An 18,603-nucleotide genomic window follows, 5' to 3' on the forward strand; every position below is an offset into this window, starting at 1 on the left:
AATCATTCTCCTCCACACGTTTCTGTTAAAGATGAGCTGAGCTTGTTCATTTTGATGCTCTCAGCTGACATCTTTGGGTTGATGTGACTGTTTTGGACTTCTACCAAAGCTCCATTACCTGCACATTTAAATAAAAAAACATCTTAAATAAAAATAGCCTATGGAATAAAATAGGCCAATCTTTTTCTGAAATAAATATATTTATATGAGAAAAGAATAACGAACATTACAAAAGAACTAAATATGACGAACCCTAGTAAGGGCAGCATTTAAATATAAAGAAAGGAAATTAAACTATTTCGATATATGCGATATGGTGGAATTCCCCCTGGACAGGTCTCCAGACTATCACAGGCTGACACATGGAGACAGACAATCAAGCTCTCATTCACTCCTATAGGCAATTTAGAGTCACCAATTAAACCTATGAGGCATTTCTTTGGACTGTTACTGTTAGGGCCGGGACTTTAAATTAATTACACAAATATTAATGCGTTAAAAAAATTGAAGCATTTTAATTGCACTTATTTTTGCACCGCGGAACGTTTCTCACTGGATGAGTTTCAGGCGGACCGATTATACTGGAGCACCAACTAGCGTTCATGAGTTCAGACAACAACAAACCACAGTGAACATGAAGGAAGAAGCTGATGAGAGCGCTTTGGTTGGCCCCGTGGATGATGGGACATTTAGTTACAAAAAATCAACGGATGGAAGCGTCGATAAGAGCATGGTTGTGTTGCTATGCAACAAGGAATTCACATATCACCGCAGCACATCCAGCCTCAAGTATCACCTCAATGCAAAACATATAGCAGCTAGCGGCTAGCGTGGATTGTGTTTTACTTAAAAAACCAAAGTATTATAGTTTACATAAGGTCTACCTGCCTATAGGCTACCTGGATTTATGAAATGTACTATATTTCTAAATATGCTATTGCTACACTTAATGGCAAAAATTGCACTGAACAAAAATAAACAATATTTTGTTGCTTAAGCTCATGTATTCAGTCATTATTCAATGGTATACTAAAAATCAATGTGAAAAAAATTACTTCTCACTGTTCTCAGGTGAAATATTTATATGAGATGAAAATGCGATTTATTTTGATTAATTAATTACAAAGCCTCTAATTAAATAGATTATTTTTTTAATCAAGTCCATGGAATATATATATATATATATATATAAGTTTTTTCCAGAAGTTTTCCAATGACCCAAGTTTTTACTGCATCTCTGCAAAATTCACTAAAATCTCTGCAAAAACAGTGTGGATTCAGCATTTTTAATGCAATCTTTTGTGTTTAATGTTTTTGTGTGATTTTTGTGTGTTTTTGTGGGGGGTTTTGTGCACCTTTTTATATTTTGTATCTAAGCATTCAAAAATCAAGGTAGAAGTATTATTAGACCCTCTGTGTGTTTAAACCCTCTGGAGTCCACGAAAGAGCCAGAGGTTTTTTGCAGAAGTTTTTTCCAGAAGTTTTTTTTTCAGAAGTTTTTTCCAGAAGTTTTTCCAAGAAGGTTTTTCCAGAAGGTTTTTCCAGAAGTTTTCCAATGACCCAAGTTTTTACTGCATCTCTGTTTTTCCAGAGATTTTAGTGAATTTTGCAGTGTGGATTCAGCATTTTTAATGCAATCTTTTGTGTTCAATGTTTTTGTCTGATTTTTGTGTGTTATTGTGGGGGGTTTTGTGCGCCTTTTTGTATTTTGTATCTTAGCATTCAATAATCGAGGTAGAAGTATTATTAGACCCTCTGTGTGTTTAAACCCTCTGGAGTCCACGAAAGCACCAGAAGTTTTTTCAGAAGTTTTTTCCAGAAGTTTTTTTTTCAGAAGTTTTTTCCAGAAGTTTTTTTCCAGAAGGTTTTTCCAGAAGGTTTTTCCAGAAGGTTTTTCCAGAAGGTTTCCAATGACCCAAGTTTTTACTGCATCTCTGTTTTTGCAGAGATTTTAGTGAATTTTGCAGTGTGGATTCAGCATTTTTAACGCAATCTTTTGTGTTTAATGTTTTTGTGTGACCTTTGTGTGTTTTGTTGGGGGTTTTGTGCACCTTTTTGTATTTTGTATCGTAGCATTCAATCTTTGAAGTAGAAGTACTATTAGACCCTCTGTGTGTTTAAACCCTCTGGAGTCCACGAAAGCACCAGAAGTTTTTTCCAGAAGTTTTTTCCAGAAGTTTTTTCCAGAAGGTTTTTCCAGAAGTTTTTTCCAGAAGGTTTTTTCCAGAAGTTTTTTCCAGAAGGTTTTTCCAGAAGGTTTTTCCAGAAGGTTTCCAATGACCCAAGTTTTTACTGCATCTCTGTTTTTGCAGAGATTTTAGTGAATTTTGCAGTGTGGATTCAGCATTTTTAACGCAATCTTTTGTGTTTAATGTTTTTGTGTGACTTTTGTGTGTTTTGTTGGGGGTTTTGTGCACCTTTTTGTATTTTGTATCGTAGCATTCAATCTTTGAAGTAGAAGTACTATTAGACCCTCTGTGTGTTTAAACCCTCTGGAGTCCACGAAAGCACCAGAAGTTTTTTCCAGAAGTTTTTTCCAGAAGGTTTTTCCAGAAGTTTTTTCCAGAAGGTTTTTCCAGAAGTTTTCCAATGACCCAAGTTTTTACTGCATCTCTGTTTTTGCAGAGATTTTAGTGAATTTTGCAGTGTGGATTCAGCATTTTTAACGCAATCTTTTGTGTTTAATGTTTTTGTGTGATTTTTGTGTGTTTTTGTTGGGGGTTTTGTGCGCCTTTTTGTATTTTGTATCTTAGCATTCAATCTTCGAAGTAGAAGTACTATTAGACCCTCTGTGTGTTTAAACCCTCTGGAGTCCACGAAAGCACCAGAAGATTTTTCCAGAAGTTTTTTTTTCAGAAGTTTTTTCCAGAAGTTTTTTCCAGAAGTTGTTTTCCAGAAGTTTTTTCCAGAAGTTTTCCAATGACCCATTGGGTCATGGGGGGTTTTGTGCGCCTTTTTGTATTTTGTATCTTAGCATTCAATAATCGAGGGAGAAGTATTATTAGACCCTCTGTGTGTTTAAACCCTCTGGAGTCCACGAAAGCGCCAGAAGGTTTTTCCAGAAGTTTTTTCCAGAAGGTTCTTCCAGAAGGTTTTTCCAGAAGTTTTTTCCAGAAGTTTTCCAATGACCCAAGTTTTTACTGCATCTCTGTTTTTGCAGAGATTTTATTGAATTTTGCAGTGTGGATTCAGCATTTTCAATGCAATCTTTGTGTTTAATGTTTTTGTGTGATTTTTGCGTGTTTTTGTGGGGGGTTTTGTGCGCCTTTTTGTATTTTGTATCTTAGCATTCAATAATCGAGGTAGAAGTATTATTAGACCCTCTGTGTGTTTAAACCCTCTGGAGTCCACGAAAGCGCCAGAAGTTTTTCCAGAAGTTTTTTCCAGAAGTTTTTTTCAGAAGTTTTTTCCAGACGTTTTTTTTTTCAGAAGTTTTTTCCAGACGTTTTTTCCAGACGTTTTTTCCAGACGTTTTTTCCAGAAGTTTTCCAATGACCCAAGTTTTTACTGCATCTCTGTTTTTGCAGAGATTTTAGTGAATTTTGCAGTGTGGATTCAGCATTTTTAATGCAATCTTTTGTGTTTAATGTTTTTGTGTGTTTTTGTGGGGGGTTTTGTGCGCCTTTTTGTATTTTGTATCTTAACATTCAATAATCGAGGTAGAAGTATTATTAGACCCTCTGTGTGTTTAAACCCTCTGGAGTCCACGAAAGCCCCAGAAGTTTTTTCCAGAAGTTTTTTCCAGAAGTTTTCCAATGACCCAAGTTTTTACTGCATCTCTGTTTTTGCAGATATTTTAGTGAATTTTGCAGTGTGGATTCAGCATTTTTAATGCAATCTTTTGTGTTTAATGTTTTTGTGTGTTTTTGTGGGGGGGTTTGTGCGCCTTTTTGTATTTTGTGTCTTAGCATTCAATAATCGAGGTAGAAGTATTATTAGACCGTCTGTGTGTTTAAACCCTCTGGAGTGCACGAAAGCGCCAGACGTTTTTTCCAGAAGTTCCTTTTTTTCAGAAGTTTTTTCCAGAAGGTTTCTCCAGAAGTTTTTTCCAGAAGTTTTCCAATGACCCAAGTTTTTACTGCATCTCTGTTTTTGCAGAGATTTTAGTGAATTTTGCAGTGTGGATTCAGCATTTTTAATGCAATCTTTTGTGTTTAATGTTTTTGTGTGTTTTTGTGGGGGGTTTTGTGCGCCTTTTTGTATTTTGTATCTGAACATTCAATAATCGAGGTAGAAGTATTATTAGACCCTCTGTGTGTTTAAACCCTCTGGAGTCCACGAAAGCCCCAGAAGTTTTTTCCAGAAGTTTTTTTCAGAAGTTTTTTCCAGACGTTTTTTTTTTCAGAAGTTTTTTCCAGACGTTTTTTCCAGAAGTTTTTTCCAGAAGTTTTCCAATGACCCAAGTTTTTACTGCATCTCTGTTTTTGCAGAGATTTTAGTGAATTTTGCAGTGTGGATTCAGCATTTTTAATGCAATCTTTTGTGTTTAATGTTTTTGTGTGTTTTTGTGGGGGGTTTTGTGCGCCTTTTTGTATTTTGTATCTTAACATTCAATAATCGAGGTAGAAGTATTATTAGACCCTCTGTGTGTTTAAACCCTCTGGAGTCCACGAAAGCCCCAGAAGTTTTTTCCAGAAGTTTTTTCCAGAAGTTTTCCAATGACCCAAGTTTTTACTGCATCTCTGTTTTTGCAGATTTTATTGAATTTTGCAGTGTGGATTCAGCATTTTTAATGCAATCTTTTGTGTTTAATGTTTTTGTGTGATTTTTGTGTGTTTTTGTGGGGGGTTTTGTGCGCCTTTTTGTATTTTGTATCTTAGCATTCAATAATCGAGGTAGAAGTATTATTAGACCCTCTGTGTGTTTAAACCCTCTGGAGTCCACGAAAGCGCCAGAAGGTTTTTCCAGAAGTTTTTTCCAGAAGTTTTTTCTATATATATATATATATATATATATATATATATACCATCTTCTGCTTTGACTAGACTACATACAGGCCAGCAGCCTGTCTACTGATGGAGGGCCACTGGTTAATGTTAAACTCCTGTCCCTCTCTTGAAATAAAACCAGGTCACCAACCTCTGCTGTCAACAGTGCATGTACAGAGTGTATACATGCTGTTGCTTGGTCCACACACAACCAACAACAATAGTATCAGTAGGCTCAGAGAGGACCAAAGGGACTTTTTCAGCCTTTGTAAGTCAGTCCGCTTTCTATTCCATGTCCAAACTCACACTGACAACAACCCAACAGGACTGTGTGTGTGTGTGTGTGTGTGTGTGTGTGTGTGTGTGTGTGTGTGGTACAGTAGCAGCTGGTTTATGCAGTGTCAGGCAGCAGGTGAACGCTGTCTTCTCGTCGGCAGCTTCTGAAGGCAAACAGAGAAAAGAGAACAAGGGAGGGGGGAGGAGGGGTGGAGGGGTGACAGGGTCCAAATGAGAGAGGCTGCATACAGATTAAAGTGTTTTAGTTTGACTTGTACCATCTTAAGATGAAAAACAAAAAACAATAGCAAAGGCAGAAGAGGAGGAGGAGGAAAAGGCTCCAAAAAAAGAGAGAAGGAATTAATTGATTGTAGCTGTAGTGAAGGTAAGAGGAGAGGAAAGGGGGGGATAGAGGAATAATCATAAGAAGAAGGAAATTAAGTTAAAAGGAGGTGGAGGAGAAAGATGAGGAGGAAGAGCAGGAGGGAGAGGAGGAGGGACTAGGGTCTTTGAGAGAATGTAGAGGAATGTGGGGAGCAGGTGGTGAGTGGTGACATGAAAAGCAGTGGTGACAAATGCTGCAGTCGGGCCGGCCGGCAGCAGAAAAGCCTCTGAATGAAATGGTGGCATCGGATTTCACCACAAGCAACACCAACAGCTCCAGGAGGAGGAGGAGGAGGGGCCTCCATGGAGAACAGCAGAAAAACATTGTGTCTTCTGACTGAACACACATAGTTTAGATAGAACTTAGTGTCCTTTTTATCCAGTTTTATGATTAAGTTTAAGTTTTATATTTATGCACATTCAGAATCAGAATCGTTTTTATTGCCAAGTTAAGAATGTGCTGTGGTGTATTGTTGCATAAGAACAAACAAAATAAAGACATACATTAAGGCAAGTACTTCAGCAACTTCAATATAAAAGCTTTAAACATACCCTTATACCCTAATATTTGGAACATGTTTATTAATTCACATTATGGATAAATACAATAAGATGTTTTTTTTTTGTTCAATATCTTTATTGAGTTTTTCATAAAACAAGAACAAAAAAATTAAATAAAGATGAATACAAATATAAAGCAATTGGCTGGAGAAACATGGATGGAAGGTTTTGTCATGTGTTACAAAAAATAAAGCCGTAAAAAAAGAAAAACAGAGCTGTCTTAGACAAAAACAACCATAACAACAAAAACCACAGGGGGTAGGCCAAATCATACATAAATAAAAATAAATTCAAAAAGAGTAATCATATATGATACATAGAGATAAGAGTGGGGGGAGACCTCCTAGAGACAGCATCCAGTTTTGCTTACCACCACAGCAGCATCATCAAGTACATAATAACTAATGTAACCCAATATGTGTTGATCCGCACTGTATTATCTCACTTATGGTCCAGCAGGCCCTTCAACACAATGGCAGTTAGTCTGGTACCAAAATAAGTCAAGAATGGGGACCAGATTCTATAGAAAGCATCAGTCCTACATCTGGACTGATATGTTAAGTATTCCATGGGTAACATATCAAAACTAGAAAATTTCCTCTGGGGAAATTTTGAAAGGGCCACGGGGGCTACTGGCGGTGTGTGTACACTATGATGAGATTCTTCAGAGATTTCAAACTATACCCTTTAACCTCAAAATGTGTGTGTGTGTGTGTGTAATTAAAATCACATAAAGTTACCTGTGTGTGTGTGTGTGTGTGTGTGTGTGTGTGTGTGTGTGTGTGTGTGTGCGTGCGTGCGTGCGCGCGTGTTTGAAGCATGTGTATGCATGTGTGAGGAGTGTGCGTGCTTACACGTGTGTGTGTGTGTGTGTATCTGTAACTGTAATCACATCAAAGACCAAAGGCAATCAGATCAAAGCAATCAACAGTATTAACTGACACCTGCCAATGTCCCGGAACACTGGCAGGCTGGAATTTCTGGCCTCGAACAGAAAGCATTTTTGGCAAAACCATAATACCTATCATTGATCTGAGTTCACTTTGAGCGTCCTGAGTTCTTCCTGAACGTCTACATATGTTTTTTTTTTTTTTTTTCAGAAAAATGAAAAAATAGCTTTGTTAGAGCGACCTAAAAAAACTGTTACATCTCCCTTGTGCCAAAATCTTCCTCCATTTTTAATATGGGAGCCAATGAGGCTGTTAGTGCGTGTTGGTGGCGCATCTGTGCGTCCTACGCCCAAACTATAACTCTGACAGCTTTACCAGAGGATTGTGAGTGAGAAGACAAATTTTCCTACGTTTCTAGGTATAAATTATTTCTGTAGAAGGGAATTTGCAGCCTGGAGCGCAGTTTTCAAATTTATTTTTTGACAATTTTTTCTCTCCCTCTGCACTCTGGCGATGATGTCACACACTGACACGAACATTCCGTGCAATACACACCCATTATAATCTCAGAATTTCTCCAAAAATGATCATGGTCATTGAACAGGGATTGATAAAAAACTATATGACCTATCGAAACGTGGATTAATACACAAGACTTGTGTCTACTGTTTAAAGTTTAAATGGAGTCTCTGGGTGAAATTATGCCGGAGAAATAGACGTTTAAAAATCTCCAATTATTGTTCTTTTTCACTCATCTTTTTTCAGCCGTCCCATTCATTTCAATGCAAAATTTTGGGCAGTTTTTCGCGACTTATGTCGTGAAAAATTTGTATTCTGTAGAGAAAAGTAATAGCACACCGATCCCGATCAAACCGCACGTTTTGATATATAATTTGTCCTGCAACTCTTCAAGTTGTAGGACTAGTAGCGGGACGAAATTGCATCCGGAAGAGGAAAAAGAAAAAATCCACAGTATAACAGCAGTGCTTGGGGCTTCGCCCCTACAGCTATTGCTGTATGGGACCAGTGCTCGGTGCGATTGTCCCGTGGCTCTAATAAATAAATTATAGTGCCGCAAATGCCTTTGCCAATGCAAAGTGGAAAATCTGCAGTTCCTCCAATGACCACTGGAGCCTGGCTCCAAAAGTGAGTCAATCCCCATAGACCCCATAGGGCCCAAAATTGAATACGAGCAGTCCGGAGCCAGCTTTTATCAGGAATTTTTTCGTCCCTGTCGAAGAGCAGGGTCTTTTTTCTCCCCTGAAAACAGCCTAGTGACTGATTGGATAGATCGCTAAGCAGAATGTGACGTAGTACTTGACGCCACAACAACACACACCATTTGTAAAAGCCGGCGAAGCAGTGTTGCCAACTTAGCGACTTTGTTGCTATAATTAGCAACTTTTCGGCTCTTCTTAACAAGCTACGGGGGCGTTAAGAGGAGTAAGAACGAGTGGAAGCGGCACATTCCTCCTGCAGCAGTCTCTCCCAGCTGCAGTCACAGAGCCGGCTAACAGTTAGCTCTGTAGCAGTACAGTGTGTATGTGCTGCTGCTACAGGAGGTGTTCACTTAGCAATCCCTGTTTGTTTACAACAAGCACCGGACACTCAGGTTCACACAGTTATCGATGCCAGTTAATTCACAATCACTATGTTTATGATCAGCAGAGACTATGTGCATACTTAGCCATGCTGCTTTGTCTATGATCAGCTGCTGACTTTGTGCACAGTTAGCGACGGCGTCTCCCGTGTTTAATCCGTTGTGACGATCGAAAACCATACATCACCTCCAGAGTCTCTAAATCCCTCTGGGGTCTAACTTGTAGTGGAGACACGCAGAGTGAGTGGACTTTTGAGAGGGCGTGGCCTGAGACTTTCCCGGTGGCCACTCTTCCCCCTAAAGGAAACACGGCTCATGTTAAAATGCCCAACTTTAGAGCAAAAATAAATGTTTATATCTTATATATTTTTTAAATGGCTTGCTGTGTAATTGCTTAATTCAGATACTTCCATGTAGTACACTGCATACCCTATATACTTACTTAGGTAGTGTGTAAATATTTTCACAGGGTAGTGTTTAAGGCCAAACTCTAATAACTTGTGGAGCCGCACATTTCATTCATTGTTCACTTGTATAAATGATGCAACAATTACTAGATTACAGTTGGTACAGAATGCAGCAGACTCTCCGTTACAGAATTCAGTTTAAAATCCTCTTAATCGCCTATAAATCTCTCCATGCTCTAGCTCCACTCTATATTTCGGAACTCTTAACCCCCTACTCTGCACTGAAATCGCTCAGATCTGAAAACCACATGCTGTTAAGCGTCCCACGGTCTAGACTCAAGACAAAGGGAGATCACGCCTTTTACTGTTGTAGCTCCAACACTGTGGAACAAGCTCCCCCTCAGTATCAGAGCAGCTGAGTCTGTGTAACATTTTAAAAAGCTTTTAAAAACCCACTTGTACAGACTGGCATTTGTGCAATAATTCTAATGTTTTTACACATACTTTAATTTTTGTTTCTATTATTTTATCTAATTCTTGTCCACTGTTTTTATGATGTTCTCTTATTTTTGTTTTACCTGTTGTATTGCCTCAATGCTATTGTATTTTGTAAAACACCTTGCAACCCTGGCTTTGAAAGGTGCTATATAAATAAATAAATAAATAAATAAATAAGTACATTTCTCTGCATTTTTCACTTAGTGGACCTGTACAGATCAGCATAAAAGCTTTGTGCCAACAGATTAAATGGATTCTGTCCTCAGAAATGGCACAGGGCTTTTATCTAAAAAGGAAAAGGGCAAAAATATTTTGTCATCCATGTGTCATCTTCAACAGATATAGACATTGAAAAGTTGTGCTGATGCTGGTAAAGTAGTTGTATGAATTGTGTTAGAATAATCTGTTATTCTGTCTCTTATTCTATCTCTGTGGATGGGGGTCACTATCTGTTGATAGGTCACTATCTATGTGTGATTAATTCACTAATTGTGCATGTAACCTCTCTCTGTGCATTTATAGATTACAGTTTTTCTCAGTCGCTTTGGTGCATTTCTCACATCGCTCTTTACATTTGCACAACAGTTAGTTCACCCTCCATAACATTTAGTCATTTGTGCTCATCATAGTATCAGTTTCTCATTCCTTTCAACAAATTGCAAATGCTTTTGGACAGTCATCAAGTGCTTTCATACAACTCTCTGCTGTTTTATAACATTATCACCTTCTTATGTCTTGTCAGTCAAAATTAACTATACTTTTTAATGCTGAATAGTCATTCCATATAAAACTAATAGTCCTCATTTCATTGATTGAGTCATTACATACAAAATTGTTGAACTAGTTGTCAAAATCTGTCAAGCAAATTTTATACATTTTTTTAAATCTTTTTTTTTCTCCTGAAAATGTCTCCGGAATTGAACAATTTCTCTGAGGTGAACCTCAGCTTTCACTGATGAGAAGGCTGTGTGAAGCATTAGTTGAACCAATGATAAGCCACTTCTCTACAATCACTCAGAGCTGAATCCATAAACCATAAACACTTTACAACATATATGAACCAGCAGGACATAGTGTGGACCATTTCTATAACACTGTGACACAGAAATGAAAGGTCAGCCTTGTGGAAGTGGGGTGAGGGTACGGGGGGAGTCAGGGGGTGACATGTGATGACATCACAGCAGAGTCCTGCAGAGGGTGGATTTGCCACTCGTGGAGATACTTTCCTCACTGCATTGCCACAGATGATATTGGCTGTGATGTAGATGAACCTATGTGGCCAGACAGAGAGGAACGTCTGGATGTGCATCAATGATTTACAGTACTATATATGTTGTATGTTCAGTTCTGTTATGTGCTGCAATATTGTTTACAGTTGTGCACAGCTCTACCCAAAGGGAGTTTATGTTTGTTGTAAATAAGGGTGTTGTTTTCTTTTGCACAATGCTGTACACAAATTAGAATTGCAAGGAGCATATGCAGTAAATATATGAAACACATATTCAGTGTGTTGTCAGTTACATCACTAAATACAGTAATGTGTACTTTACTGTAGTTTTTAAACTGTGTAAATAGTATAAAGTGCTGTCTGGAGCATTTTCAGGTAGCGTCACCAAGATCTGACTTTTTTGCATTTGAAAACATTCACAGAGTAAAGTGTCATAATGAAAACATGACAGAGACATTTGACTTTCTCGTTCATAAACATGGTGTCAGCACTTTTCATCTTGATAACACTGACACTTTCACTGACATGAATACTTGCTTTTGAGGAATGAGCTATCCATTTTGAGCAAGTGACACGCTTCTGCAGGTTATCAACTAGGTTTTGCAGTTTGTACTAATTGTTTTGAGAAATGCATTAACTGTTGTCAAAATGTAAAGAGCGATGTGAGAAATGCACCAAAGCGACTGAGAAAAACTGTAATCTTGCAAGATGCTTTGCTACAATGATCATGTGCTAATATTGTTTTTAAACTATGATTAAACTAAATGCATTTACTCTAAATAAATTTACTCCATCTACTTAAACTTTCTCTGCCCTACTTAGAGTAAGATTATATTATCACAAAGAGATATATTTTATTTTTTATGTGGATATTGTTTGTTGCAAAATCTGTGTCTCCAGTAATATCTGCAGGTCATTTCAAGGCTGGAGTTTGTGATTTGAAAGTTTGTTGCGGTTCGGGTCATGGACATGATATGCTAGGCAGAGAGATATCTGGCTTCTCTGACTGTGTACACGTATGCAATAAACTGACAAATCAACGGATTGAAAGCGGCGACTTCTGGAGAGTTCAACCTACTTTTTTTTATTAAACCTAGACTATAAAACTGGGTTTAGGGAAATTAGACTGCGTCCAGCCTCCATGAAGTGACCAGCCTAATGTCATGTCAGGGACCTGTGGATTGAAACCAGAGACTCTGTAAACTGCACATTTCTTGACGTGTCAGATAATTTAATTTGAAAGGTTTCCTCAATGCATTTCTCAAGACTTGCGGGAAAAAAAGACAAGACCTCAAATCTCTCGATCAGCCTTAGCTGACTGGCAGCAGAGCCGTGTCTGTGCCTGTGTACTTAGAAATTGTCATTTGTATATTTTATGTCAGTCTTTTGGGTTGCTCCCTTATAAAGCATTGTCTCCTCATATTGTTTGATGTTTTCATGACACCACAGTGTAATGCTTTGGGTTATTTTCAGTTATTTATATCCTCATGCCTTTTGTCATTCATTCATTTATTTGTATTGTTTGGTAGTGATGATGGTGTGGGGGTTCAAACTGTGGCTTTGGGAGGTGTTAGAATAATCTGTTATTCTGTTTCTGTGTGACAAACGTCACTATCTATGCGTGCGTAATTCACTAACTGTGTATGTAACCTCTCTCTGTGCATTTATAGATTAATCATGCAAGATGCTTTGATACAATGATCATGTGCCAATATTGTTTTAAAACTATGATTAGTCTAAATACATCTAAACTAAATAAATTTACTTCATCTGCTTAAACTTTCTCTGTCCTACTTAGAGTAAGATTCTATAATCACAAAAAGATATATTTTATGTTTTATATTTTATATGGACATTGCAAAATCTGTGTCTCCAATAATATCTCTGCAAGTCATATCAAGGCAGGAGTTTGTGTTTTGATAGTTTTGTTAACAGAAAGATAACGGTCTTCTCTGCTTGGTGACATGACGTGTCCATGTATTAAATAAACTAGCAAATCATCGGATCAAGAGGAGGCACCTTCTGAATGAGATCTACCTACATTCTTAGTAAAACTTTGTCAGGATATAAAACTGGGTTTGAGGGAAATTATACTTGGTCCAGACCTCAAGAACTGATCAGCCTAATGTGATGTCAGGGACATGTAGATTGAACCCAGAGACTCTGTAAACTGCACATTTCTTGATGTATTGTAATAAAGTGAAGTTAAACTGAGAACTCGGACATCTCCTGCTCATCATTCCCCATCAAACGATCAGCGCAGAGAAATAGGTGAGGATTTACTGTTTGAGTCAGATAATTTAATTTAAAAAACGTTTCCTCAATGTATTTCTCAACACAGGCCCTGGATGAACACTGTAGAGATAGAACATGTAAACAAAACAGAAGCAAACAATTAACATTCTCCATCGCAGGGTTCTGTTCTTATTCACAAACCTGTAATATTCAAAGTGCAGCCGCCAGCAGGAGCAGACAGAAGAGCAGCTTGGTGAAGAGCCTCCCCCTCCTACCTTCAGAATGGATCCTGGAAAAACTTCCCTCCGTCTTTGATGTGGTCTGCTCAGTAATGTCTCTCCCTGATCTCAGACCACTAACACTTACCTGCGACAAGACCAGAATAGTTTATCGCATGTCAAATAAGTGTGACTTGGTTCAGCGAGGAATAGCAAGGAGTCACTGGCTTTTCTGTTTCAATGCTAACTGGTATGTTACAATGAAAAAACACCACCTATCCTGTGTGAGCCTTGGAACTGATTTGACTTCACTTTGAGATCATGTTAATGCTGCTCCTGGAAACAATTATTGCAACTTGCATTTTACTTTTATCATTTTGGTCATAGTTTCGTTCCGTCATGCATCTATCCATCCATTTTCTTCCACTTATCTGGGGCCGGGTTGCAGGAGCAGGAGACAAAAACAAGGTATTCCAGCTTCCAGCTCTGTTGGGGCTTGGGGTTCATCTATGAGTTATGATTTCATATAAACAATCCTTTATGAAGCTGAGACTGTGTGTAACAGCTGATCTGTGTAGATATGCTGCAGAACATAGAAAATTAATAACTGTCAGGTCCTGATGATCCAGTGGACCTCATGCGTAAATGCGCACAGCCTCTTCCTCAGTTTGGCGCCTGAGCAATGGTCCAGTCCTGATATACGTCAACATCCTGTTCTAGGTGTACAACCGTTATATGCGCTAATGTGTGCCACTATTGTCCTAAAGCCAACGCTCCAGACGCCTTAACGTGTGCACGTGTAGACTGAAATAGCCTAAACTGTCTCATCGCCCTCTCTTGGTAATACATGGACTGCTTGAATTGTGAATTGAAGCAGCTGTTAAACTAAAAATTTGTCATCACATGGTGACTTGTGACACTGTTTCCACTACTGGACAATACCCGGAATGAGGCGGGTCTCACTCGCCGAAACGCTCCTAATTTGAATAGGAGCAGTCCAGAGCCGGCTTTTGTTGGGACTTTGTTCGTCCCTGTAGAAGAGCAGGGTGTTTTTTCTTCCCTGAAAACAGCCTGGTTACTGATTGGATAGAACGCTAAGCAGGATGTGACATAGTACTCTACACAACAACAACACACGCCGCTTGTAAAAGCCGGCGAAGCAGTGTTCCCAACTTAGCGACTTTGTTGCTAAATTTTGTAACTTTTCAGACCCCCTTAGTGACTATTTTTCAAGAAAGTGACTGGAGACAAATCCAGCGACTCCTTCTTACTCTTCTTAAGGAGCAGCTGACGAGCTGGAGGTCGGCTTGTTAAGAGAGCCGCCATTAGCGGCAGTTAGCTACAGCTAGCTCTGTAGCAGTACAGTGTGTATGTGCTGCTGCTGCAGGAGGTGTTCACTTAGTTTGTTTACAACAAGCACCAGACACTTAGCGATGCCGTTAATTCACAATCACTATGTTTATGAGCAGTGGAGACATAATTAGCCATGCTGCTTTCAGCTGCTGACGTTGTGCATAGTTAGCGACGGTGAAAACCATACGTCACCTCCAGAGTCTCTAAATCCCTCTGGGGGCTAACTTGTGGTGGAGACACGCAGAGTAAGCGGACTTTTGAGAGGGTGTGGCCTGAGACTTTCCCAGTGGCCACTTTTCCCCCTAGTCGAAACACGGATATAAAGTAAATCATTATTTGTACATTGAGACAAGCGTGCGAGGCGTCCGCTCCGTTCGCTCGTGGCAGAATGACCCCTCGCTATTTGATTTCCACAAACACAAAAACAAAAAGCAAACACAAAGTGAGTGATTAATAAACCAAATGAAATGTTGCTACTATTGTGTTTAACAGTTTTGTAGCATCGACTGAAGGAATCCTCAAGTTTGGAGTCTAAATTAAACTGTGAATCAGCGTATTCAGCAGGGTCTTTACCTTCATTATCAGGCAAAAATCAGTGTAGTAGTACAAATCCCATCATTATTTAACTTTTAGAAGCCTTCCTACACGTCCAATGATACCATAATAGTTTATTTATCCAGATGAAATACTAATAATCCTCTGGAAAACAACACGTTTTCCTCACAATGGCTGACAATGACTGTATTGCTAAGTTGTTTTTTTTATTTATATTTAAACCCACATGATGCTGTGAGGTGTTTTGATATGCAGAGTTAAGACAAGCGGTGTCGTTCGCTCATGTAGAATTGTTCTTAACAGTCACGCGTGGTCTTCATGTCACATATTTGAGCGTAGTTCACAAAGTAGGCGTCATGCAGACGCTGCACACGCGTTGTTACGCATACGCCTACGTGACGCTCGTCTGTCCATTGAAAGTGAATTAATTTACATGCGCAACTTAGAGGTTTGATGTCATGGCTTAGATGCTGTACACACGTTTTAGTATAGTCCCCCCCCCCCCCCCCCCCCCCCCCCCCCCCCGTGTGTGTGTGTGTGTGTGTGTGTGTGTGTTGAGGGCATCAAGAGAAAACAACAAACAAAGACAGGCACATGGAGAGAAAAAAGTAAAAGCATGGTGTAACATGTACAGCAGGCTGACTGCTTTACATGTTACATAGTGTGTGTGTGTGTGTGTGTGTGTGTGTGTGGTGTGTGTGTGTGTGTGTGTGTGTGTGTGCGTGCGTGTGTGTGCAGAGGGTCTTTGTCTGCTGCCGTTTGAGCTGGCGCTGGAAGGCCTGTGGGAAAGGATTAGACTTTCACGCCTTTTCCTCCACACTGAAGCCCCATCAAAGACATTCCTTGCATAACAAATCCATGAGTACTGTCACACACATGCACGCGTGCACACACACACACACACACACACACACACTCCTGTTAATCATTAAGCAAACTATCACTTTTAGGATTCAGAACAAAACATTTGTAGCAGTGATTTAAAGAACATGAAATCATCTCTAGTTGTACTGTACACTGCAAAAGAGGTGTGTCTAAAAACAAGATAAAAACACTAAATCTGAGGGAAATGATCTTGCTGCATGGACAAATAATTTCACTTCACAATATTTCTTAAATTAAGATTGTTAAATATAGAAATACGCATATTTTAAAACAAGATAACTTATCTAACACTTCTAAGTATAAAGTTTTTTTTTATCTTGGTAAGAAACAAATAATTAGTTGTAAGAGTTAATTTCCTATTTTAAGCGTTCAACATGCTTATTTCTAGATTTAATAATCTTAATTTTAGAAATCTTGTCAAGTGAAATTATCTGTCCATGCAGCAAGATCATTTCATTTCATGTTTTTAGACACCTTTTTTGCAATGTATGTGTGTGTATATGTGTATGTATCTTGCTGTTTGTGAGTGCTCTTCTGCTTTGATACAGACTCTTACACCAAATCTCACGGTGTGTGTAGATACTTATGAAACCTTCATTATGTGGAACTGATTGGGATACTGTTCAGAAGTTAATTGTAACAGTGCGTCACTTCTTTACTATGACATGCTCACAAACCAACTTTACTTTTTACACTTTGCTTATGTTATTTACATTATAAAAATGCATTGTAATGATACATTATTAGGACAGAGACAGCATCACACAAAAGGCAAGCAGTGCCATTCATTTGAGTGTGGGTAGTGCTTCGGGCTATGGTGGTCGGGCCGCAGGAGATGCTGGAAAAAAAATGAAGGAGCCTGTGGCAGAAAAGTATAAACAGATTTAACTTGCACCACGACGTCAAGCTGCTGCTGCCAATTGCAAACAAGCGAGTTATAAGCAAACCATGGAAAGCCAAAAAGCTCACTATTTTATTTTCCCCTGCTGTCTGAGACGCCATTCTGAGCACCACCAGGTGTCTAATTAGTGCCACCCACGTTTAACACCAGCAGGCACTTATCAAACACCTTCCACTATAATCCATTGAACTGTGCACCATATAACGGCTCCTCTTAACCAAACAGGGCTTCCACTGTGGGCTCTTCTGGATAACTCCCTTATCCATAGTACCAGCTGGCATTTGCTTAGTAGCCAACAGTGGCAGGTAACACTTTGGCCAGTAAAAAGATACAAGGTAGCCATTTTACTTTCAATGTAGCCACAAGACAATGTTGCTATGTCTGAATGTGTACACCTTAGGTTACACTAATAGAATTATAAATGTATAAATGTGAATTACAATTATCATATAATTGTAAAGCTATGAATGTGACAGTATGAATAGTTTAATTCTATGGTTACATTCATCTGATTGACTTATATTAGCTTAATGTAGCATAAATGCTAACACTCCTGCAGAGCTTTTGTCATAATAACATAAGTACAGAAATAAGAAACTATACATTGACGAACATTGTCCTTGTCGTGGTATTACTACCTCTCTTTAGTGATAAAGTGATTCAAAGATCACGTTGAAGTTCCTTTTAGTTTTTTTTTTATTATCAGACATCAGAATACACTGCCTAGGTACAGCGGGGAGGCTCACTTTGTCAATCAAAAGGTGTCCCTCTCCAATAAAAGCCCTGAGTTCTTTCTACTTTTTCTGTCTGTGTCAGGGCATTTTTCCCACACCTCCAACATATGGGCCACGTTTTCCGTGAACACACACGCTGCTAGGTCTACTTTTAAACTTAAAAGGATACAACTCATACTGTTTATATTCTGCCCCCAAACGCCTCTAATGTCTGACAAATCCTAGACTTTATAGCACATGATTTCTGGTTTAAACCTGCTGTTACATGATCAAGAGGTCACACTGGGGCCTTTTAGTAAAGCAGAGAACTTATGATTAGAAGTAACAGAAAATATACCACATGGTCGTGCTAACATAGTCGCAGTTTAACAGCACGATGCGGTCGCCAATCATGTAGCAGTGAGCTGGTAAAACAGAGGCTGCAGTAAACATGGCGGTGGTGCTGCTGCCATGGAACGAAGTAAAACAACTCCATAACATGAAAGTTAAAAAACCAAACACAAGCACATACCCCCAACTGCCCAGGAGTTCATGTAACAGCTGAATATGGATGCTTGTTGGACTAATTCTGTGGAGAATTTGACAGTATATTTCCTGCAACAACATTCAGCACAAGAGATAATCTCTCTCTCTCTCTTTCCTATCTAGCTGCTGCCAGTCACACAAAAAAATGGTTATTTATGTGTAACTCTCCCACCAATGCACAACTCACCACACCACCTGATTAAATGTGAAAGCACCCTAAAGCTAGCCTGCTGTTCTGAACAATTACACTTTCCTTACTGTTCTTTACACAGCAGAAAAGTTTTGGAGTAAGATAGCTGTCATAAAGATATGTGCATGATTCCAACCATTTGTATTGTAATGTTAAACATTTGTATGTCAATAAAATAGTTGTACACAAAATTCTGCTTTCATATACGTGAGTCTGATAAATTATTTGGGTTAGG

This window comes from Centropristis striata, chromosome 2 (genome assembly GCF_030273125.1).
Source record: "Centropristis striata isolate RG_2023a ecotype Rhode Island chromosome 2, C.striata_1.0, whole genome shotgun sequence".
In the NCBI taxonomy this organism is placed as follows: domain Eukaryota; kingdom Metazoa; phylum Chordata; class Actinopteri; order Perciformes; family Serranidae; genus Centropristis; species Centropristis striata.